A 24,883-nucleotide genomic window follows, 5' to 3' on the forward strand; every position below is an offset into this window, starting at 1 on the left:
ATTTATGACTGCCTTATCGAATAATAAAAAAATTTATAATTTTCCTTTTGTTTCAATATGTAAATCCTTTTTCCTTGCTCCAAATAGTATAGATTATAAATCTGGTAAGACATGTGTATACATAAGTGGGGGATGCGCTTGTTTTCTAGGTTGAATTAGTTAATGTAACCACCTATATTTAGAGATTTTGGGGAGCTCCTAAAGAAGGAACATTCTAAGCAATCATTTTCTTGTAAATAATTTTCCAGGAGGCAAAACAAGGTTTTGGCCTGCCCTGTACATAATTGATAAATTATGTTTTGACTAGAATTTTTTTTTATTCATCAACTGGTTCTACTTCTGGAGTTATGACTTTTAAATATTATCCATGCACTGAATGTTCTCAATATTCAAAATAAAATTTAATGAGATACAACGTGTAAGTTTCTGGTTTGTAAGCTGTAGAGCAGTTATTCTCATTATTTCTGGCCGAACAGTCTTATTGCTCATGCCTTGTGTATTCTCATTTCACTGATTCTTTTGGATTTATATTCCTTTTAGTCTGTGTTCTTTTCTCCTGTCAAAGAAGCCAGGCAAAATAAAAACAAGCAGTGACTGATTTCATTTTAATATAATTCTTACAGCAAAAAGCATGAGAAACATTTAAATGAGGAGGGAAAAATTCAACCTTGATTTGGCAAAATAGGAAAGTGAATTTGAAAGTACATGGGACTATGAAATCAGTAGTCATATTTTATTGTTCTCAGGTTCTCAAATCGTTTTATTTCTCAGAACTAGGACTTAAAGAAAAACTTATCAAAGCAAGTGGTAAGTTATCTTGTTCTCTAGCCTGTTGACCTCAAGAAAATTGTGAATACAAAATTCAGATTGCAGAGAGTGTCCCAAATATTTGGATTCTATAAATATTAAGATGCCTTCCAACCCCAAATTCTGTGATTCTACAGTGGAACCACTTGAATTTGATTTGAGGAAATGAGATATCTTTATGCCTTGTACATGATGTATTAAGTTGATGGTAAGTAGTTGTCGTTTGACAAGGGGACATGTTGACCATGACTATGTCTGGAGCTATATTTGAAATACCAAGTTTGTGCTGGGATTCCAAGTATATCTGTTTTGGAATCAAATTAACAGTAGTGTGACTGTAGTTATATTAATTTACAGTGATTGTAGATTTATACCACAGATTCTCCTCCTAAAACATAGCCTGAGGAGGAAAAACACTTAGCTAAAATTAATAGCTTCGGAAATTGTCTGTGGTTGTTGGCACTTAAGGGGTAAAAGAGGCAAGGTAGAAAAGAAGTCTCCTCTCATTCCCCCACCTCCATCACTTCTCACATCCAAACAATGACAAAGTCATGTTAATGCTTCCTAAACATTCCATAAATCTGGCTTTCCTTTTTATTCCTCATCTCTACAATTACTGTTCCGGTTCAGTCTCTTATCCACCTCTCCCCTGGACACTGCATGTCTATGTAAGTTCTCATTTCTTTTTCTTTGTTTATGTTACTTTCTTTGCCTAGAATATTTCCTTCTTTTTAATTACCTCATCCTGTGTCTGATTAATTCCTTTAATCTTTTAAGTCTTAATTCAGGACATTCCTCTGAGACTTAGTGTCAGCTCTTTTGCAAAAGACTCTCTATGTCCCTTAGGAAGTTTGGGGGCCCCTTTTCTGTTGAATATCATGGGTAGAGCATGTTCACTGCACTCACTACACTGCATTCCACCCTTCTGGGGAAGAGGGGATCTATCTTAGTTATCTCTGTGTTCTCTGAACATAACAAAGTACTTGCTCCATCATAGTTGCTCCATAAAATATTTCTTGAGGGCCTGAAGCTTGCTCTGAATTTCCATTCTATAGTATCACTAGAGTCAGCTGTTCTTCCACAAATATTTCTTATCTAAGTTGCATTATCATTCATCTCTACACTGTTTTCTAGCCATATCATCTCTCTACTTTCATTACCTTTTTATAATTTTCAAGGAGCATTCAGGGTGAATTTATAACTCTGGTTTACCCCTTATAATACCCATGGATCTGGCCTTTGCCTATTTCCCTTTCCAGCCTCCTAATTCTTCACTCTTCCACATGCATCTCTGACACAGATAAATAGAACTACTTGTGCTTTCTCATAAGAAACATGTGTTTCAAGCTTTTATGACTGCACACACAATTTCTCTTTTGCCTTAAACACCTTCATTCCAATGCCTCCTTCCTTCATCTAAATCCTATCCCTTTCTTGAATTATCAACTCTCTTGGGAAAGACTTCCCAGAGCCACTTCCACTCACATCACCTCCCCAAATCTTAGCTACTGCTCTCTTGTGTATTCTTATTGCACCCTGTGCTTTTTCTATGAAATGCCAGTTACACTTCACCAAGCTTGTCAATTTCTGTTTCTATTTCCTCTATGCAAGTATAAGCTCCTCAAGGGAAGAGACTGTGTCGGCTTCGATCTGTGTTTTTGGCACTCAGTACAGTATTTAGCATATACTATAAGTTCAGTTGCAAAGGACAGAATAGGAACGGAGAAAAAGTGAAAGAGAAGAAGAGAGAGGAAATGGCAGTAGGCACGTACTAATTTCCAGATATTTGAAATCATTCCAAATAAGTGAATTTTTAAAAAATAAACAAGAATCTTATTAGCTGTGACTGATTACTGTTCTCTGTTTCTGCAATACTTTATAAAATAAAAATTAGTTTTATAATCAAAATATATTTGATCCTCACAAATGAGTAAAAAAATTTTGATATTTCTATCATTAAAGCTCCTAGAAGTTCATGAAGCTAAGAAGTAAGAAAACCAGAATGTGAATCCATCTGATTTACACAAATTGGGATTATCTGATAGCATAAATAGGACTGGCTGTGTAATTTGTGGGGACCAGTGAAAAATGAAAATGTGAGTTGCTTTGTTCAAAATTATTAAGAATTTTAAGACAGCAACAGCAAAGCATTAACAAGTTTAGAAACCTCCTAAGTGCAGGGCTCTGTGCAATGGCAGAGTTCATACACTAGTGCAGCTGACTTTGACATGCCTTTCCATAGTTCTAAGGTGCTCTTCTGTTGAGTGCTAAGAATGTCGCTGGCAGCACATTTGCCAAAAGCAAATATTTTCTTGTTGGATTAGGCAACATCTGCCTTGTTGGACTAAAGAGCGAACATATTAACAGTTAAGGACCAAGCACAATGTGGGATAAATGTTTTGATTATCTCATGAATCAAATAACCCTGCACATTCACTGTTCCTTCTGTCTAAGCCACCTTTCTTTCAAAATCTTATTCACCCAGGTGAGTCCTATACCTGTCTTAAAGCATCAACTACTCTGGGAAAGACTTCTCCAAGCCCATTCTTCTGCCTGGTCTAAATCATTGCCCTCGTATATTTCTCACCCTCTTCTGCTCTAGTGGGTCACTCATGTTGATTTTACTCTGTTTATGTAAGAGTAAATTGAGGCTAGGAGAGAACATAGCTAGGAAATACTTACTGTTGGATAATTTAGGCTTCCAGCTCCTTTCACCACTAACTCAGCCTTCTTTTATGCTACTTTAACCTGCTGGAGGTCACTTGTCCACTTAGTGTTCGGCATTAGGCATCCTTGCCATCTTACCTTTTATGCCCCTAGAAGAGACACACTGAAGGCTGATGGAATGATCGCTATTTTCTAGGTAGAAAGTGACACACCATCATATGTATCTGACCTGGGCTTTGTGATCTGGTGAAGGTATATGACCCAGTGCATCCGAGTGTAAGTAGGCATCATTATCTCTCCAGAGTTGGGAGCGAAAAGATGAGCTTAGAACACTTATCTATCTCATTTAAGAATAATACTTACCAAGCTTTCACATGAATTTGAAAAGGAAGGCCAATGTTCCACACTTTCTGGGAAGCTAGAAGACAATATTCGCATTACTTACAAGCCTTTATTTGCTAAAACGTTAAGTGCTCTTTTATTCTTTACTTTTTAAAAATGACAAATAATAATTGTACATATTCGTGAGGTTCATAAGGATGCTCCGATACATTAATGTCATATCGGAACTGTTTCAATGGCAAAATAGACATTTTACTACGATATAATTTTTAAAATTCTTGACTACAATTTAAATGTAAAAAGCATATATTAAGATGTAATGTTTGGGTCTCTGCCTTTAAAAATGAGGATTGATGTAGAGAGGATCCGGGTAGAGATTAGTACTCTGCATGTAACAGAAGAGATGTGAAAGGCAAAACAGCTTCTTGAAATGTGTTAACTGTGGAGCTATCATCATGAGAACATCTTTCATAGTTTAATTGGCTTAATTAATTGAAAATGAGGTAATTGATTTTTAGAAGGTGTTTAAAAATTGTGGTTAAGGAGGGAAATTTTATAAAACGAATTCATAAATCTTTGATAATCCTTAAACAGAATAAGGAAGTGTTGGTTTCAGTGAACTTCCTATAAATCCTGTAAGCCCACATGAGGTTAAAACAATGAGACCACTATTTGTAGCCAGATGTTAATTCTCCATAAACGGTAGTGTGGTTCATAGTAACACAGAATCTAATGTGGAATTAATTTAAAAAATCAAAAAAAGTCAATTATCTGAGTATACTGGGAAGAAACCTCAGTGAAATGCAGGAGATTCTACATGTGTATCCCAGGGAATCTCACTAGTTGTTAAGTAGCCTGTCTCTAGAGGTTTTTCAGCACTTATCTACATTGTGACTAGGGGATGAACATTTACATCTTAACTATCAAGATATGTGTGCAGCTGAGACTGACACATCTAATAAAGGACTGATTCGCTGCATCTGCCAAGGTCTCTTGGCAAGGGCTTTGGATCCAAATGCTGAGATTTCCTAACATTTCCTGAATGGTTACTCTTTCAGAAGCATAGCAATATTATCACTTATCCTTCCAATTCAACCACTTAGCTTCTCCTTCAGTATTACTATAATGGGGGTCATACTTTGAAAAATTTAACTATGCATTCTTCTTTAGGTTTCCAAGCAAATAACATTTATTATAGTTGTCCCAAGAATTTATGAAACCTGGAGAAGATTAAAGTATGTTATTGAAAATGGAATGATGTAATAGCTTCTGACATGGAAAATAAGATTTTTGAAATTTCTTGTTGCCTTTCAGTGTACCAAGAACACTGGTGGATGAAGACAAAGGAAAGATGTTACTAATCCAGCCAAAAATGTGTGTCCTTATTTTTCCTTCCTTGGGCTGCTGCTCGAAGACCTAAAAAAGAGTAAATACATGAGAGTAAATGAGGCCAGAATTGGATTTTTATACCCACTTCTTACTTGAAGCTCTGAGCTTTGCAAGCTACTCCTTACATGACCTTATGAGATAAATGTTATTCTTATTTTTACAACTGAGGCAAGTGGAGATGGGTAATTTATTCAAGATTACACAGATGGCACAGAACCTGGATTTGAACCCAGGACAGTTTGATTAAACACTCTTGATCACAATACCATATTGCTTCTCTGTACTGCAGTGGGGAACATAGAGTTGCTAAAATTTTTAAAACTTAAAATTATAAAAAAAAGAAAGTCCATAAATTTTCACACCTTTGTATTTATGGAATAAGTGAATTTCTGATCATATTTTTTAGCTGGTGTGATACCAGGGTATGGCATTTGCTATTCTGGTTTAGTAATGTATTAAAATCTAATAGAATTGTGTGTAGTAGAATCAAAAATTTTTAAATGTAACTTGGACTTCTGTGTATCATGCTAAAAACAATTTGAAGCATACTTTTGCTCAGCTGCATCTAAGCTAAAAGTATTTTTTTTCTTATGTAACTCTCTTGAATAGTTTTGTAATTGATGATGATTGTAAATGATGATAAAATTTCTGGTCTTGATTTGTCAAGTACCATAAACATTCACAATAGATTTGTAATTTCCTTGGCGTTTCAGAAATTAAATTAATTGCCACTATAAAAATGATTTTTGAAGCTCTTCTAAGTAGGGTACTTTGTTTATATTCTAGCCATTTCCTGAGGAATGGTGTAAATATTTCATAAATGTTTTGGGAACCAGACTTTTTATGCCCAATCTCATTATCCAACACATAAATTATCTCTTTCCTCTAGATATTATTTTTTACTTTTAGGTACTTAGCTCTTTATTTACATGTTTTAAAGGATATTATTTCACAGTAGTTTATTTGAACTAAATGAGATATTTCTGACATCAACTTTTAAAACTTGATGGTTTCTCTTGGATTTTTTTTTTTTTTTTTTTTTTTTTTTTTTTTTTTGTAGACTTGCTGTCTCTAGTTCAAGGCTTGCTTTTGCTTGTAAACCTGTAATATTACAATTAAATGATGTAGCAGTTCAAGCAATCTTAACTACCCTGGATTAAAATGCTCTCAGGCAATTAAACAGCAGTTGTAAATCATTGGAATTTGGAAAAATAAATAGTGTCATATGATAGTTGCATGACACATGATGGATCTGATTTTTAATATATGCCATCTTGATTAGAAAATGAACATAAGCCTTCTATAAAATGTCATGCATAAGATAGAATTAAGCAGAGGAAGGAAAAAAAAGAACAGAGAATATGTGAATTTTTATTTCCCAGAAAAGTTAGGGGAGGCAAAATTTAACTCAGAAAAGTGATAAAACTGCAACAATTCCATTAAATCAGTTATACTCCCTGTGAAACACAAGTCACAGTTTTCGTTTTACTGTGGTTAAATAAAATAAACATTGTAGTTGATAAAAACAAGTAAAAGTCATATACAACTTGAAATGACTCAATTAAATACTCCAGCATTGCCTTCCCCATGCTTAGCTGGTATTTGGGTGGCTTCCTCTTACCTTTTCAGCTGTGCCTCTCTCCATATAGATATTTTTATTATCACCAGTCATTTGCTATTTTGTTCAAGATTGATTTGGTTTATCTCTACATATCTGTGATTATATGCAAATAAGGTCAAAACAAACATTGGCGTTTTTATTTTTCAGGAAAATCTCCAAGAGTTGGTGAATCATGCTATTGCCAATAATAGTCATGTGACAGAGATGAACATTTCATCATCTTCAGTAAATAATCAAGATGGTAAGAATTATACAGGATGTAGCATAGATTGTTAAATTTGTGAAAGTACGTTGTAGGCTATGTTAGTTAGGATTAGGTTTGCCTGCTACTGACAGAAATCTCTAAATAACAATGTCTTAAACAATATGGATGTCTTCTTCTTCAAATAGAATCTAATGTCACCTATGCAGAGATGACATGCTGGGTCTGTGATCACCAGGAATCCAAATGCCTTCTATCTTGGTGCTGGGCCACAATCACCAAGTGGCTTCCACCTCACAGTCTGCTGTGGCTGATTAAACTCCAGCATCTTACTGATATTCTAGCCAGCAGAAAAGAAAAAGAACCCAACAAGGGCAAGGTTGAATTACAAAGAAAGGAGAACATATACATTGGAGGACTACTATCGACCTCTGCCACAACCTACATTTCCTCAACGTATGAAATTTTAAAGTATACTACTAAATTAAAAAAATTATTCATATTCATATTTTCAATGGTAAAACTATTGAGCATTCTGTCATTTGTGCCAATTGTTTTACCAAAAAGTTTAGATATAAGAGGAGACATTTATAACACAAGGTGTTTCTAATTGGAAAGCAAGCCCTGGAAAAATTTAGAAAACAAGAGAGATGTGAAATGTGCTATACATTATTGTGATTTTTGAAATCTATTTTTTGGAAAAAATGATGCTTATAAATAATTGAAACTTTAAGAGAGGTTGAAGAAAGTGGAGCACAATTAAATTTTGTGATTAGAAGGTTGCATTTCTTATAAATAAATGTTTACTATTGAGAGGGCGTGACAGTGCTACGAGGCAGGAATTTTCATTCATTTTATTCACTTATATTTTTGGTAACCAGAATAGTGCGTCGAACAGAGTAGGGACTAGATAAATATTGAATTAACGATTGATCAATTGGTGGATTAAATTAGAGTAAGAGACGAAGAAATATTTCAACACACCAATTGCAAGTAGATTTTTACAAAAGAGCATACATTTAATACTAAATTTGAAAATTCACCAAACATAGTAATAACATCGGTTTTTCCTTAGCTTATTCAATAATATGAGAAAACCGTGTAGAGAAAGAACCACTTGAGTACATATAAAACCCACTGAAGATGTCAAAACGTATACTAATTTAAAAGAGGCTTGTACATTTTATCAAGCTAGGAGAGAAGTCTGGGACTAAGCAAGAATTTATTTGTAGCAAGTCACAAAATAAAAATAAAATATGTGGCCTAGACTGCAACAGTCATAAAATTGTGGGAATTTTCATGAAGTTCTTCCTGAATTTAAAGAAAACCACAGAGGTGTCCTTATCCTTATGCATGCCTTTTGCATTGATGAGTGATAATGTTTCATGAGTAGGTAAAAAAGTTGTAAAAACTCTAAATACTGTATGAATTTATATGTCATCACTTAGAAATATGCAAAAAGATAAACACTTCCTCACAATATGTAAGCCGAACAAAGGCATAAGAAGTAAGCTATGCAAGTTGTAAAACATGAGTTGACATGTACTTAATCTTACTTTATTGGTGTAATTCAAACACATCTGGAGATTACTGAGTCTTGAAATATGCAGATGACCGGTTAATTAAGTGTTTGGCGGACAGATTTCAAATTTGAAATGATAATTTCTTTAAAATGCTTTTTTTAAAAAACATCTTCTGTTGTGATTAGAATTCTTTTTCAAGAATAGAAATGTAAATATATTATGGATCCTTTTCTTGGCTTTCAACAGAGAGCCATGATTTCATTTTTTTGTCAATGACAATAAATATTTTAAATATATTTGGGAAAGAGAGAAACTGTATGTCATAAACTAATCTCTCTCTAAATCTTTGAAAGTACACATGCCCTCTCTTTAAAAAACAGGCAATTCATAATGAATTTTTCTTCAAGGAATAAACTCATATCAAGGAACATGCAGATTAAGATGTTCATTGAGAGCAGCGTTTAGTCTGTTTATTCACTGTATTCTATGCACCTGGAACAGGTTCCTGGCACATAACAGATATTTAATACATATTTAGTATACAGGTGATTGAGTGAATAAATTAATGAATGAACAGCTAATCATATGCATATGTCATCCTAGAATTCCAATTTTGCTGAAATTCTGCAAATTATGACTTCGTCTATTATGTCAACATAACGAAGTTTTTCGTTTTATGTATTTAAGGTGGCATTCATCATATTGCTCAGAGCCGGCATTCAATGTTTAGAGTTGGCCAGTCATTACAGCCAGAATAAATGATTCACTTCCATTCTACTTTATCCTTAAGGGTACTTTAAGAATACCATGGAGAAAAATAAAATTAGTGTCTGCCATTAATGGATATTGGGAAATAACTGGTAACCAAACTGATGAACTCAGAAGGGCTCAGTGGCTCTGGGGTAAGACTTGCCACATGGTGGAGAAAAAGTGATGCTTCATTAATCATACCTCTAATAACTTATTCTTGTAATTTCATATATTCCCATAATTCACATTTCTGAGTTTAGCCAGTCACTTCTAATATGTATTGCTTTGGTTATAAGTTGATGCTATAACACTGTTGCTGACAATGACGTTACAGTGACATTAGCATGATTTTATTAAAACCTTCCAGTATTATTAAATTAATAATCTTTTTGAAAGATATTAGTCAGAAATTTCTCATAAAGTTTTTGTTTGTTTAAAGTCCTTGCTTAGAGTAGCCACTATTACCGGTTCCAAGTAATCCCCACTCTCTCATAGACAACCCTGAATTTTAAGTATTAGGATTCAGCCCATTAGTCTTCTTGGGGATGAGAATATAATCCTTATTTTAAATTGGCTGGAGAATTAAAGTTACAGAATAAGACTGATGGCCAGTTTCTAGAAAGTAGCATACCAGGATACTGAAAGGAAACCTAATGAAACTGTGGTGCAGCTCTCTGCTGAAATTATTCTCCTGTCATTATCAATGGATGCGGTGCCAATTTTCCTCACTTCTAGTCATTTATAAAGTCTCTGTTAATTTTATAGTATTGCACTTCCACTTTTCTCTCAAGATTTATGTTCTTGTCCCTTTATCTCTGGCAGCTTTTACTTTTATCCTTCACCTTTGGCACTTCTGTGTTTTAGTATTCAGTATTTTTTGGTACTCAGTTTCTGGCTCCCTTTACATGTGTTTTGGGTTTGGGGCGTTCCTTTCTTCTTCTGAACTCCTTCTGCTCTAGGATGGTGTGGGTCTCACCCTGAAAAGGAGAGGATATGTATCCTTCTTCCCATCTCATAACATTTTTCAAATATACATCTTCTCAAGTCACACCCCTACACACAATTCTTTCTACCTCCTCAGGATGACGTTGAAATTCCGTAAATTTTTTTTTTTTTTTTTTTTTTTTTTTTTTTTTTTTTTTTTTTTTTTTTTTTTTTTTTTACAACGGAACATCGCTCTATCGCCAGGCTGGAGTGCAGTGGTGTGACCTCGGCTCACTGCAACAGCTGCCTCCCAACTTCAAGCAATTTTCCTGCCTCAGCCTCCCAAGTAGCTGGGACTACAGTCGCGTGCCACCATGCCCAGCTAATTTTTGTATTTTTAGTAGAGACGGGGGGAGTTCACCATGTTGGCCGGGATGGTCTCGATCTCTTGACCTCGTGATTTGCCAGCCTTGACCTCCCATAGTGCTGGGATTAAAGGCGTAAGCCACCGTGCCCAGCCTAATATTTTCTATAAAGCTTTTATGATAGGTCAAAAATCACCTCTCAGACTACATCTCATTATTTAATATCTAACAATGTCGAAATATCTTTAGTTCTCCAAACATACTCAGTTTTCTCTCCTTTCACATTCTTCTCCTTGTGCTGAGAACACTCTCCTTCCTGATGGATAGTGCTATTTACCCTCAGGACTTAGTTTATGTAATTTGTCTCTCAGGAAACCATCACTGCTGCATTATGGCTGGTAGGGGGTCCAGCTACCTTCTCTCTGTTGCTTGCACTTATTACTATCAGGGAGTTTATCTCTTATATTTTAATCATCTAGTTACATAAAGGAAGTAAATAAATAATAAATCCTTGCTGAATTTAAATTTCTTGAGCACAAGACCTGTGAATCTTGCCTATTTTATGTATAGAAAAATGCTGAGAACAAATTAAGCAGCCAAGTTTTTTTCATAAATAAATGAAAAGATAGGTATTCTGATTCATTTAGAATTGTATTCCAAAAACTCCAAATCATTAATATTTTCTTTCTGATTTCCTTAGATTTCTATGGATTGTTTTCCAAATTCTTGAATTTAAGTTTATGAAATAAAAGACGAATAATTCATTTTAAATGATTTTAAATCATAATTAAAAACAAAATTGCCTTGACCATCTCCTGAAAATGTTGAACAGGGGTCACTCATCATCATTAGTTCCTGAAGAGTTTATAATTGTAGGTTGATATTTTTGTTCCAATATTTAAGAAACGTTTCAAATTGTCAACTGACTTGGGTCTTCAACATCATCTGTAAATACCTAGTTGTACTAGAGAAAGAATATAGATAGCACATTTTTGATACTTGAATTTAGTTTTATTGTAGATTAATATATATTATATAATAAATAAAACATATCATACATAAAGTATAATATATATAACATACTATATATTTTATTTATATTATTTATTTTATATATTATATAATTTATAAACTATATTATTTATATATGTAGACTTTATTATTATATATATAGTTTTTTAAGGACTATGTGTACTGGTTAACTCTGTTTAAATGCTTACAAAATTTGATATATATAAAATTCTGAATTTCATTATTCTAATTTTTAATATATATTCCGTATAATTGTTTAAAGGACAGAAAATATGTCTAAAACTGAATAATTCTATGTCATTGCTAAATACCAAGAATTTTACTTTATGTATTTTGATATATCTTGAATTTTACCTCATATTATCTTAATGATCCTTTTTTACTCATGTTAAAAAAGCTACTTTCAAGTCTACTTTGTTCAAATAATATGGCTATTGTTACATTTTTCTTGATTTTACCTAATACATTGTGGCCAATTGCTTTCTGTTTACCTTTTCATGCTATTTAGTTTTAATTATATCTCTTTAAGTTGAGATGACTGGAGTTGGACTGCTGTGAAATGTCTCCTTCAACTCCCCTCGAAACCCCATCTCTACTAAAAATACAAAAAATTAGCCGGGTATGGTGGTGCATGCCTGTAATCCCAGCTACTCGAGAGGCTGAGCCAGGAGAATCACTTGAACATGGGAGGTGGAGGTTGCAGTGAGTTGAGATCGCGCTACTGCACTGCAGCCTGGGCAACAGAGCAAGACTCAAGAAAGGAAAAAAAAAAAAGGGAGGGGGATTCAGGGTAAGAGGTTGCTTTGTGAGCCTGGAGTCATGGAGCAGAAATTGCTGCTAGAAAAGCCTAAAGGCACAGGCTGCCCTGACCATCCCTTCTGCAGTTGTCCAGAGAGGAGGCTGGTTGCCTTAGGAACAGCCTGTGTTGCCAGAGGTCTTCGGAAGGAAGGCTCCTGAAGGCCAAGTGGAAGAGAGAAACACACCTGAAGTCACCCTGGAGTGGTGATTGTCTCCTTGGAGAGTGTAATGGACCTCAAAAACTCAGAGTGAAGTCGTAAATGACCAGGCAGAAGAGACCTCAGCTGTATTTAAAAAGCAACAGTGGGAGAGGAGATTCCATTACCAGTGACAGGGTTCCATAGGAAGTAAAAAATGCTGCAAGAATCAGGAGAAACCAAATCCAGACCATATTGGTCTGGATGTCAAGTGAGAACTTTCTTGGACCTTACTGCTTTTTAATGTCTCCCACAGATCTAGATGATCTGAAACCAGTTGTTGAGAGAGGGAGGTGGGGTGGACGTTTTAGGCAGTGAAAAAAACACCTAAAATGTTGTCCTTTCCACTCTGCAGTCTAGCAACCTATTCCTTAGCCTGAGCCAGGAGAGGATAAACTTTAAATGAAGTTTGGAGCTTTGACTATTACTTGAGAATATTTTGAACACCGAAATCAAGCTTTTTGTAACTAGAAGTGACTAGAGGACTTTATATTTTCTGAGTGATCAGAAGAGCCATGGCATCTACCTACGTTTTGTTAAAATGATCCAAAGAATTAGCCTCAGAAAACAGATTTGCATGGGCACTGAGGGAAAAGAATAGTTTTCTGTTCTATCTTTTGGGGAATCGTTACAGCTATTGTTGACATTATGAGTTTTCCCTCTGTGTATTTTTCTGCATTGCTGGCTTTCAAAGTTTAGTACATACCAGAAAACCAGAACTCAGAACAGAGAGGGGCAGGCTTATTGAAGGGGATAGACCTGAGCCTCTGGGGTTATATACCAGGTTCCCAGGTGATTCTGATTTCAGCTAAAATTTGAGGACCACTGTCTTGGCTACATCAGTGGTAAAGTGGATGAAGCTGTGTCATGAAATGCTTGCCAAATGCAGATTAAATTAGAATAATGCAGAGGTCTTTAATTCTATTCATTTGCATGTTTCTCATATTGCTGATTCTTCCCGTTTACGTTTCAACAATCTTATTCCTGTTTCTCATTTCTTTACATCCTGAAAAACTACTGCCCTTCTTACCACTCCAAATTCATTCTACTTTGTTTTATATCTAGTTACTGCAATTAGGGCACGTCATATTTCATTATAGTCCTGTGTGTCATCAGGCAGTACGATGAAGGCCACAAAAAAAGATTGTTAGCCTTGATACTGTGATGTCTTATTATTATTATTTTTAATTTCGAGTTGAGATCTCACTATGTTGCCCAGGCTAGACCCAAAGTCTTGGGTTCAAGTGATCCTCCAGCCTTACCTTCCTGAGTTGCCAGGACTACAGGCATTTCTTTTTTTATATATTAAGAAACCCACTTTATTGAGATGTGATTGACGTATGAAAAGCTGTATATATTTAATGTACACAACATCATAAATTTGGATATAAGTAGACACTGCAATCTGCCATAAAGATATCTATTAATTCCAAAATTCCCTCACACCCTCTTCACTTATTATTATTAGTACTACCATTACTGTGATGAGAACACTTAACATAAGACCTACTTTATAGTTCTAGTAAAATTTTAAGTATGTAAGACAGTATTGTTAACTACAGGTGCTTTACAGTAGGTCTCTTACAGAGGTTCTCTGTATTTCCTGAATTCGACTGTTGGCCTCTCTAGTGAGGTTGGGGAAGTGTTCATGACAATATCCCTTAATATGTTTTCCAAGTTTTTCACTTTTTCCCTTTCCCTTTCAGGGATGCCAGTAATTTGTATATTTGGCCTCCTTACATAATTCCGTATTTCTCAAAGGTTTTGTTCATTGCTTTTTATTCTTTTTTATTTTTGTCTTATTTCAGGGAGCCCGTCTTCAAATTCTAACATTCTTTTCTCAACTTGGTTTATTCTGCGTTAATACTTGTGATTGCATTGTGAAACTTTTGTACTGTATTTTTCAGCCGATTGGATCAGTTAAGTCCCTTTTTTATACGGCTATTTTGTTTGTCAGCTCCTATTTTGTCTTATTGTGATTGTTAGTTTCCTCGGATTGGATTTTTCTCTTCTCCTGAATCTCAGTGGTCTTTATTCCTATCCATATTCTGAATTCTATTTCTGTCATTTCAGCCAACTCAAGCTGGTTAAGAACCCTTTTTGGAGAACTACCATAGTTGTTTGGAGGACACAAGACACTCTGGCCATTTGAGTTGCCAGAATTCTTGTGTTGTTTTCTTCTCATATCTGCATGTTGGTATTCCTTTAACTGCTGAGCTGTTTCCAATTGAGGTAATCAGGCAGGGGCAAGGCAGTTTTACTGGAGTCCCAGGTCAGGCAGCCCTGCCTAGTGAGGAGAAGTGTGGACTAGGACCTGCATAGAGAACAGTCTGGCCACTTTTCTGTGACGTGGGTGCTCTGTGGTGGGGACCCAGACCAGCTGCTGGGCTTCATGGACTCCCTGGAGCCTGAAGGCAGCAAGGTTGAGGGCTGCGAGACAGCAAAGATGGCAACCTGCTGCTCTCACTGGGAGCTCTGTCCCAGGGAGTTGCAGAGCTCCTACTGGCTCAATAGTCCCAGCAGGGGGTGGTTGGAGACCCAATCCTGGAGGACCTACCCAGTTAAGAAAATACAAAATTTGGGATCCATATAACAGCCTGGCCACTTTTCCCTAGGGCTGCTGCAGTATGCCGAGGGTTCACTTCAGCCCCTAGTGACCTTGGGTTTTCCTGTACTTGAAGGTGTCAATAGTAAAGGCTGCAAAACAGCAAAGGTGGCAGCCTGCTCTTTTCTCTGGGAGCTCCATCCCAGGGAGGTAGGAACCTATTTGCTTGCCTGAACACAACTGTGGGGGTGGTTGTAGTCCTCGGTTTGGAGATTCTGCTCAGTTAAGAGAAACAGGATCAAGGACTTGCATGAAAAATCAATCTGACTGCTTCTCTGTAGAACTGCTGCACTGTGCTGGGGAGCGCTTCATTTCCTAGTTTCCTGGGACTCCCTAGAGCCTGAAGGCAACAATGGCTAAGGCTGTTAGCAAAGATGGCAGTCCATCCCCCCAGCTGGGGCCTCCGTCCCAGAGAGACTCAGAACCACTGCCAGCTGGAAAACACCAGCAAGAAGGGCTGGTGACCCGTCAGGAGGTCCCACTGAGTGAGGGTCAGGGACCTGCATAAAAAGCAGTCTGACCACTTTTTCATAGGGCACCTACACTGAAGGCAGCAATGGCTAAAACTGAGAAACAGCTAAGATGGCAGCCCACCCCTTCCTCTGGGAGCTCCCTCAGAGAGGTGCAATGCTGCTACCAGTGGCTTACTGGAGTTCCGAGTCAATGGGTCCTGTGAAGTGTCACGGAAGTGGGGCCTGCAGGTCATCACTGCTCAGCCTTCTGGAACAACTGCTTTCCAAGGGGTATGTATGAGGGCCTAGCCTCCCACTTTGCCAGAGCTGCAGCCACTTTTGCTGGGAAGCTTGGGTATCTAAAGCTCCCAGAACTTCGTGTGTGCCTGAGTGGCTGCTATCAAGACTCCATGTAGCTCTGTGCATCAGACTGCAAGCCCTTGTGGAGCGGGTTCATGAGGGCATCTCCTGACACAGGGCTGCAAAGATCCATGAGGGAAGCATGGGTGTCCGGGGTTGCTCACTCACTCACCACTTCCCTAGGCTGGGGAATGTCCCCTGGCTTGGTGGTTGTACTGCCTTGCTTTTCTCCATTCTTCATGGCTTGAATTGTTTTCTTGATGAACCCCAGCACATCCACCTGGATGTTTCAGTGGAAGGCGCTGTGTTCACTCGCTCCTCCTATTTCTCTCCATGAAAGCAGCACACACTAACTGCTTTTAGTTGGCCACCTTCCCCAGTTTTTACATTTTCAATCCTTATTCAATTCAGAGTTTTTAAAAAATTATGACATGATATACAAATTGTCAAATTTATCTTTTCTCATAACTGGTAACTGTTTTTTTTAGCTCCATTTATTATAGAGTCCCTTCTTTTCTCATCCTTTTTCTGTTTCTGGTCTTCTGTACTCTACTCCATTGGTCAACTTGACAATCACTAGGCCACCCACTCTGTTAATTATCATAGTTTCATCCCAAGCCCTAATTGTTAAAATTTTTTAAAATAATTTTTTAAAGAGATTCTTCATAATATGATCCATAGATTAAGTATATTTTGAATGTGGTATCCATCTTAATTATTTTCCTTTCAAAATACATGTTTCAAAAGTAGTGAAATTCTGAAATCAAATATTTATTGAATATTCTAAAATGGAAGAAATTAAAATATTTTCTTGGTACCTTTGGGATTTTTTTTATAGAGTGATTGATTTTTAAATTAAAAAACCCACAGGTTTTTAATTCTAAGTTAATACCCTCTAAGGCTACTGCTCACTGCCTATTTCTCCAACTGTAAAATGGTCTGATGCAGTATATACCTCAAAGTGAGTTTTTGGTAATAAAAAAATGACATATTCAATACCTTTCAATTAAATGGTATTCACTTATTTAGCATTTACATATGCTTGAGATTTTAATGTATTTTAGATATTCAAGTTTCAGCACATTAAAAAATTTAATTTTCTTTAGGGTTACATTCAATGTAGTTTCTGATAAATTCATTTGCCTGAAGAGTATCCTCATAAACAGAGGAAAATTACTGTAATCTGATGACTGTACTTTTACATATCCGGCATCACTTGAGGGGAGCCCAAATGTGCTTGAGGATGGGCAGTTAGGGTATGGCTTCGTGTCATTAGTATAAACATTCCTCTAGCCTACCCTATAGACTAGGACAGCCTAAAAATTACAAAACATTGCTTTTGGACTTAATCAGCACTAACTCTGAGCTAAAAACTAATTGTTTGGAACCTTGAACATTATTGAATCCACTTTTTTGAGTGACAGTTTTTGAGAGGTCAGATGATAACTGTAATTTTGATATAAAAATCACACCCTGAATCCATCCCCTGCTTTGTTTTTTTCTCAGTTTCTCAATATAAAGCTGAGATAGATATATCAACAATCAGCTGAATCCTCAGTCAGCATTTTGACAATACGATAAAAGTCACCTGGTAGAAACAGCCAAACGGAAACTCCTGGAACTTCCATCCTGACCAAAAGAGTACCACCTTTGCAATTCCCATTGACAAAATGAATTCCACTCTCTCTTTGCCTGTTTTACTCAATCCAAGTTCAGAGTCTCAGATGGAAGCATTTGCCTGGAGAAGCCGAGATTTTGTGCCAATGCTCTTGGTGCTGGTGGTGGGAGACAGAGAGACAAGTAGGTTTTGGCTCTTTTCAGGTTCTGTAGAAGGAGGTTATTTGACAGAACATATACCATTGGGAATTCTCCAGAAATATAAAGGTAGGTCAGATTCTAGGCAGTCAAAGTCATACATGTGTAATTGCCCAGGATCACAGAGCTAAGTGAAAGAGTTGAATTCATTAACTCCAAATCTTTCTACTGCACAACACTGTCACCTTTATTAACTAAAAGATCAATAGTAGATATTGTATATGATTAGGTAAATAATGATAACACTTTGGATTTATATCTCAAAAAATAAACAACACATTTTGAACTACTTTAACACTTCTATAAACTAAAAAACTTAGTAGTTTAAAAAAGTTTATTGCCTTATTTAACTGAGTTAAAGATAAATTAAATGACTTCCCCATGGTCAAACTGTGGTAGATTTAGCATTATTTGTTTTTCCTAACGCTGTTTCAACACCTTAGTATCCATTACCTGCCTTCTGATAATAAAAGGATATGGCCACAAACTAAACACATTGAAGGTGAATGATATGGTTTCTTCCCAGAAACTGTATGATGTAGGGATTAGTAACAGGAAAACTAAAATTTAGGAGACATAGAAAATAATAGATTTAGTCAGACTGGGCTATAAGAAGATTAGAGCTGAATTTACTTACCATAGCTTTAAATAATACAAGGTCCAGCTTAGTACATGTCCCTCTCTTAAATGAAAAGGTACTTTTAAGACTTCTTGGCCTATTTCCACTTTAATAATCCAACACCATCTGTGAAAACAAAACTAGTATTATAGGTCTCTACTAAATGGATTATATGTTTCTTAGCTGACACCTGTTCAGAGCACTTAGGTATTAGGTGACTCAGAGATCGAAAACATATCCGTATCTATTGATTGAGCCTAGATAGAAAATTTAAATGTCAGGAAACAGTGGCCATTTTAGAGCAAAAATATAATGAAAACATATTATATATTTAGTTTTAAGCTCCTTGAATTTGAGATTATCAAAGAGAAAAGGAAATTGATTTGTATAGAACAGCACAATTTATGAAATGCTTTCACAATACAACTGTATGGTGAAGCACTGGATACTATTTAGGAGCATTTAGTTATGCTGTCATATATCATGAGCGAATAAGTCATGGCATCAGGGAGGGTCCTTGGCTTTGCCGAATTGCACAACTTGAGGACTTTCCACAATATTGGGCATACACGGCCTGCCTGGCTCAATGTGGTGGCCCTGGATTGAGCACTAGAATTTAAGTGTTGTCACACAGCCCAGGGGTTTATTTTTTTGTCTTAATTTGGGCTATCCTTGGCCCAGAAAGGAATCCAGAATGAAAACAAGCAGAGACTTGAGTTTTATTATAATTTGACTTGTATTATAGAAATACACTGAATTTTTAAAAACATTTAGTAATTCAAGAAACAACAGCAAAAATTATGTTGGAAGGAATACTAGTTGCAAGAAAATGTAGCCCACACTCCAGTGATGCTTTGAAATTCAAAGAAACCACAATTATCCTGGACTCTAATATAAAGGAGAATGAATGTTTTTTCCAAACTCGGATTTTATTGGATGCATGGTCTGGCACACTTTCTAGATGGTCCAAGACCTTTTACTCATAGGTGTTTACTCATCACTCCATCTCATGAAAAGGCAACATGTTTATGATAAAATGCAGCCTGAACTAAGAAAAGTATAACTTATCATATTTCTTAAATATTTAGGGAGCAACAGCATAAATATTTCAGTGAATATGGTGATAGAAAAATGCATGAAGAGCCTGGACGCGGTGGCTCACACCTGTAATCCCAGCACTTTGGGAGGCCGAGGTGGGTGGATCACCCGGTCAAGAGATCGAGACCATCCTGGCTAACACGGTGAAACCCCATCTCTACTAAAAATACAAAAAATTAGCCAGGCGTAGTGGTGGCAGGTGCCTGTAGTTCCAGCTACTCGGGAGGCTGAGCCAGGAGAATGGCATGAACCTGGGAGGCAGAGCTTGCAGTGAGCCAAGATCACGCCCCTGCACTCTAGCCTGGGCGACAGAGCGAGAGACTCTGTCTCAAGAAAAAAAAAAAAAAAAGGAAGGAAGAAAAATTAAAATAGAAGTGGGCAGAGGTAGGTATTCTTTGTTCTTCAGGACAAGAAGAAAGGAAAAGAATAAAGCAATGCACCCCAGCAGAAATAAAAAAGCAAATGGAAGTTTCTCCTACAAGGTCTTTCTCTGCCTGTCTTACTGAGAGCCTTCCTGCCCAATATATAGTCTTGTGAGGAAATGTTTGGTAAGAAATATCTTTACACTAACATGACGTATTAGTCCATTTTCACACTGCTATAAAGAAATGCCTGAGACTGGGTAATTATAAAGGGAAGAAGTTTAATTGATTCATGGTTCAGCATGACTGGGGAGACCTCAGGAAACTTACAATCATGGCAGTAGGGGAGGCAGGCATCTTCTTCCCAGGGCGGCAGGAGAGAATGGAGACCACAGGAAAAACTGCCTCTTTTAAAACCATCAGAGCTTGTAAGAACCTCCCTCACCATCATGAGAACAGCATGGGGGAAACCGCTTCCATGATCCAAACACTTTCCACCAGGTCCCTCCCTCAATATCTGGGGATTACAGTTTGAGATGCAATTTTGGTGGGGATGCAAAGCCAAACCACATCTGAAGCTAGATATGTCTATAGGTCCTCTATCTAGGTAATGTATTTGTAATTTGGTGTGCTGATGGGGAACATATTTTGGAGTAGACATTCCAGCACTTGTAGGCTTAATAAAAAAGTAAGAGAAAGTAGAAATGGTCCTTCGTCCTGAAATATAGTTGTCCTTCTCATTAATCAAATCTTATTCATGATTTAACAAAAAGAAGAGACACATAGAGGTAAATCCCTTAAAGCTGAAAAATGTTTGAAAGTGGCAATTTTAAGACATTTTACTCTAGTACAGTGTATCCCAACCTTAAGTGTTTATGAGAACCACGTGAAGTTGTGTAAAAACTATAGCTACTTCTGTTTCATCAGCAGGAATTCAGATTCAGAGGGCCTAAGGGAGCTCCCAGATTTTAATTCTTAACAAACTTCAGGATATTCTGAAGCACGTGGACTTGAGAAACCCATGGTAATCCCAAGATCCACAAAGCCCAGTATTTCTATTTTGTTTAGCAGTAGCCAAGCTCTCAAAAGTATATATAACACAGCTCTGGAGCCTAAAATTTAAGACGGAGGGGAAGAGTATGAAAGAAATTGCAAGTAGCTGAATAAAAATGGCTGTCTGAATTGTGAGGGCTGATTGTTTTTCAGATAGTGTATATCTTTGGAAATATGTCCCTTCATCATTAACATTAATGGTGGGTAGCTGGATATTTCAATGACATGCTTTGTCAATTACAAATGTTTGTACACAAATAGATATAATTCAGTATTTTGGGAAACATAAACATCCATCTAAAGAGGTAGTATTTGAATATGTTAACAGAACATACAAAGATGGAAATATTTTTGTATCTCAACTTACAAGGCATGTCTATTTCTGCTATAGATTTTCTGAAGAAAACATGTTTAATATTTTTAAACTATCTGCTTATAGTTCATAAAACAAAGTGCTGCTTTTTAGATAATTGAAAACAGTAACTAAATATGAAGTTATCTCACAGTTTTCTGGATATCAGCCATCAAAGAATAGTTCCTGAGCCAGTGTAGCATGTGGACTTTATTGACTAAATCAGGACAATATTAAGTAAGAAAAAAAATCAGGCCAGGTGCTGTGGCTCATGCCTGTAATCCCAGAATTTTGGGAGCCCAAGGCGGGTGGATCAGGAGGTCAGGAGATTGAGACCGTCCTGGCTAACACGGTGAAACCCCATCTCTACTAAAAATACAAAAATTAGCCGGGCGAGGTGTCAGGCACCTGTAGTCTCAGCTACTCAGGAGGCTGAGGCAGGAGAATAGTGTGAACCCGGGAGGCGGAGCTTGCAGTGAGCTGAGATGGTGCCACTGCACTCCACTCCAGCCTGGGTGACAGAGACTCTGTCTCAAAAAAAAAAAAAAAAAAAAAAAAAAAAAAAGTTCAGTTCACCCTATTAATTGTGAAGCTAATAAATGAAGCAATGTAGACGTTAGGTAGCTTACCAAAGCTACTCACGTTTGGGCCATTTCTACTTTTACTTTTTTTGGGGGGGCTTTAGGAGTGCTGAAGTGTCTTCTCTTGAACATGTTCCGCATCAGCACATTAAGCTGGTGAGCAGACTATTCTGGTCTAATTACATCCATTGCAGTTGTTTTCCCACCACCAATTCTCTCATTTTAATTCTTTTTATTTTATTTTATTTTTTTGAGACGGAGTCTAGCTCTGTCGCCCAGGCTGGAGTGCAGTGGCGCCATCTCGGCTCACTGCAAGCTCTGCCTCCTGGGTTCACGCCATTCTCCTGCCTCAGCCTCCTGAATAGCTGGGACTGCAGCTGCCTGCCACCACGCCCAGCTAATTTGTGTGTGTGTGTGTGTGTGTGTGTGTGTGTGTGTGTGTGTATTTTTAGTAGAGACAGTGTTTCACCTTGTTAGCCAGGATGGTCTCGATCTTCTGACCTCACGATCCGCCTGCCTCGGCCTCCCAAAGTGCTGGGATTACATGTGTGAGCCACTGCGCCCGGCCTCATTTTAATTCTAATATTGTCTTAACACACCTTGCAGATACATTAGTTTAAAATCTGGTCCTCCTAGCAAAAATTAAATTTTTTTTATTATTTGCAATTCCCAAATAATAACATGTTAGCTTTTTTTTTTTTTCTTTTGCATACAATACAAGTCGCTATTGGGTGAAATGTATGCTCCTGCCTCCTCTTTTATTAGGTATTACTTGCTGTTATTTATACCACTGAAAGATTTAAAGGCATTCTGACTTACTGAAGAGAATAAGTTTAGGATGTGTGAAATATGCTGCATGTTGTAAAAGACAGAATAATGCTGGAATGAATAAACTTGCTTAGTATAAACAGTTCACAAAGTACAGTATTCCTGTTTTGTTCACCAGTAGTTAAGCTCATAAAATGCATGCTACTTAGCCCTAGTATCTAAAATTTAAGAAAAAGATGGAGAACTTGAACGGAATTGCGTGGGACTGAACGAAAATGTCTGTACATATTGTGAGGGCTGATAGAAACTGGCCATTTCAATTTTACTCTGCACCATATGGGTTCAGAGTTAGCATTGTCTTCTGAAGTGACATCATCTTAAATCTCTGTTTGGCATTCATGAAAGCATGAAGGTTTTCAGTTCTGGTCTGGCCATGCTACCTTGATATACATGTTGCAGATGAGAAATTATGGCATACAGCCTCTGCCAAGGTGGAGGGAAATTGTGTTTCTAAAATAATAAAGGCAAAGATGAAGGCATGTCTGAAGCACTTTTGATATGTATATCCAATGTTTTAAAATTCTGGGCAGACTATCAAAATATAACCCTATACATAACCCTAAATAAGCATAAACAGACTATTTCTTTTCTATTACCATTTCCACTTATTTTCCTCCAACCTGTAAACACTAAGAACATTTTCGAGGCTTCAACATTTATAAAATTACATATCCTAGATGCTTTCAGTGTAAATTAACCTCTAACAGAATCCTAGAAGCCCAATTTAAGTGCTCAGAATTCTATTCCGGGTTCTAGTAATATAAAATATGAAGTTTCCAGTAAACTTAAATGATTCCTATTGTATGTACCTGAGGTATAAAAGTCATTGCCTTTTATGCTCAGGTTTAGCTTTCATTCGTTTTAGTCCATCTGCAGAATTTTGGAAAGAATGGCGTCACAGAAATGCCAGTTGACTTGCAAGGTTTGACCACTTGGGGGAAACAGTCTTAAGCAGGATGAGAATGAGTGTGGTGGGTTGGGGAGGTGTGGTGGATGGGGGACTGCCTGGAAACCAGAGAAATGAGAAGAGCTGAGGGAGAAACTTTCCTGTGGGCTTTAGCAATTACTGCCAGAGCAGTTGTTCCACATGTGCAGTTTATAGATGTGGGACTTCAGGAACATATACATGAGAAGGTGTTCCTCCAAGTGACAGCTTAAGACACATGTACCCACATTTTCACCAAGTCCATGCATTCAAAATCAAACCTGGCATGTACAAATTCACCCAAAATTCAAGAATGATGCTTTAGTCCTTAAAAATTATCTGGTCAGCTCCTGATGACTTGGTCCCAAAATACCACATGCACTGTGTGAGGGATGGCCACTGAGCATGCTTCGTTGTCAAGCTGATGACTGCATTATTCAGGTAGAAATGGAGAAGCGTTTCTAAGCCCCCAACTTAATTTTCTATGACTGTTAATCATTTTCTAAACCAAATTATTTTATGACACTAAATTCCAAACCTAAACGTAATGCATTACAGTGCAGTATTGGAGGTCTCAGGATATTTATCATCTCAGCCTACTCACCCTGCATTTTTTGACTTCTCTGTGTCTCAGTGCCTTTAACACTGAACCCAGTTGATAGTGTCCAAATCGAGTTGTCAGCAATGAAGCTGGGAGAGGAGAGCTATTCACGATCTAGAGAAGTACCAAGGATCAATAATGAAATGACAAGACTGTGAGGAAGGCAGACAGTGGCAAACTGTCAGCATTTTGGTAATGTTTTCATCTTCAGCTGTGATAGGGTGATGCAGAGTCCAGATGGGGATGAATGGAAGCCAATAAATCAACAGGCATAAATGATCAAAATACTACAGAATATTGACTTGTTTATGCTGCAAAACTCACTAATATTTTTAGACTTCACCCACTTGGCCACTCAGTAACATTCATGCAGTTGACTGATCTTTTTCAGAACCACAAGCATTCTAGATGACACTTTGCATACCTTATTTTATTAAATATTCCTAAGAAGACTGTGTCAGCTTGTATTTTATCCCCACTTTTCATGTTAAAGAGACTGAGGCTCAGAGAGGTAAAGCAACTCACCCTATGTTACACATTCAGGTCTGTAGGACCCTAGAGTCCTAGACATTAACCAGCATAATTGGTTGTGTCTTTTATACCATATTGGAAAGG

The 24,883-nt window shown here is 37.0% G+C and overlaps 1 long non-coding RNA gene across 1 annotated transcript; it reads right to left on the bottom strand.

Annotated features, from left to right (window-relative positions):
• Nucleotides 1-377: 377 nt before the first annotated feature.
• On the bottom strand, nucleotides 378-7,315 carry LOC115899923. The gene is made up of 4 exons (XR_004059529.1): nucleotides 7,230-7,315; nucleotides 5,136-5,232; nucleotides 3,838-3,892; nucleotides 378-556 (listed from the first exon to the last, which is right to left on the bottom strand). It is a non-coding gene; the product is annotated as an uncharacterized LOC115899923 (long non-coding RNA).
• Nucleotides 7,316-24,883: the final 17,568 nt, after the last annotated feature.

The sequence above is a fragment of the Rhinopithecus roxellana genome, chromosome 10, assembly GCF_007565055.1.
Source record: "Rhinopithecus roxellana isolate Shanxi Qingling chromosome 10, ASM756505v1, whole genome shotgun sequence".
NCBI classification, from domain to species: Eukaryota; Metazoa; Chordata; class Mammalia; order Primates; family Cercopithecidae; genus Rhinopithecus; species Rhinopithecus roxellana.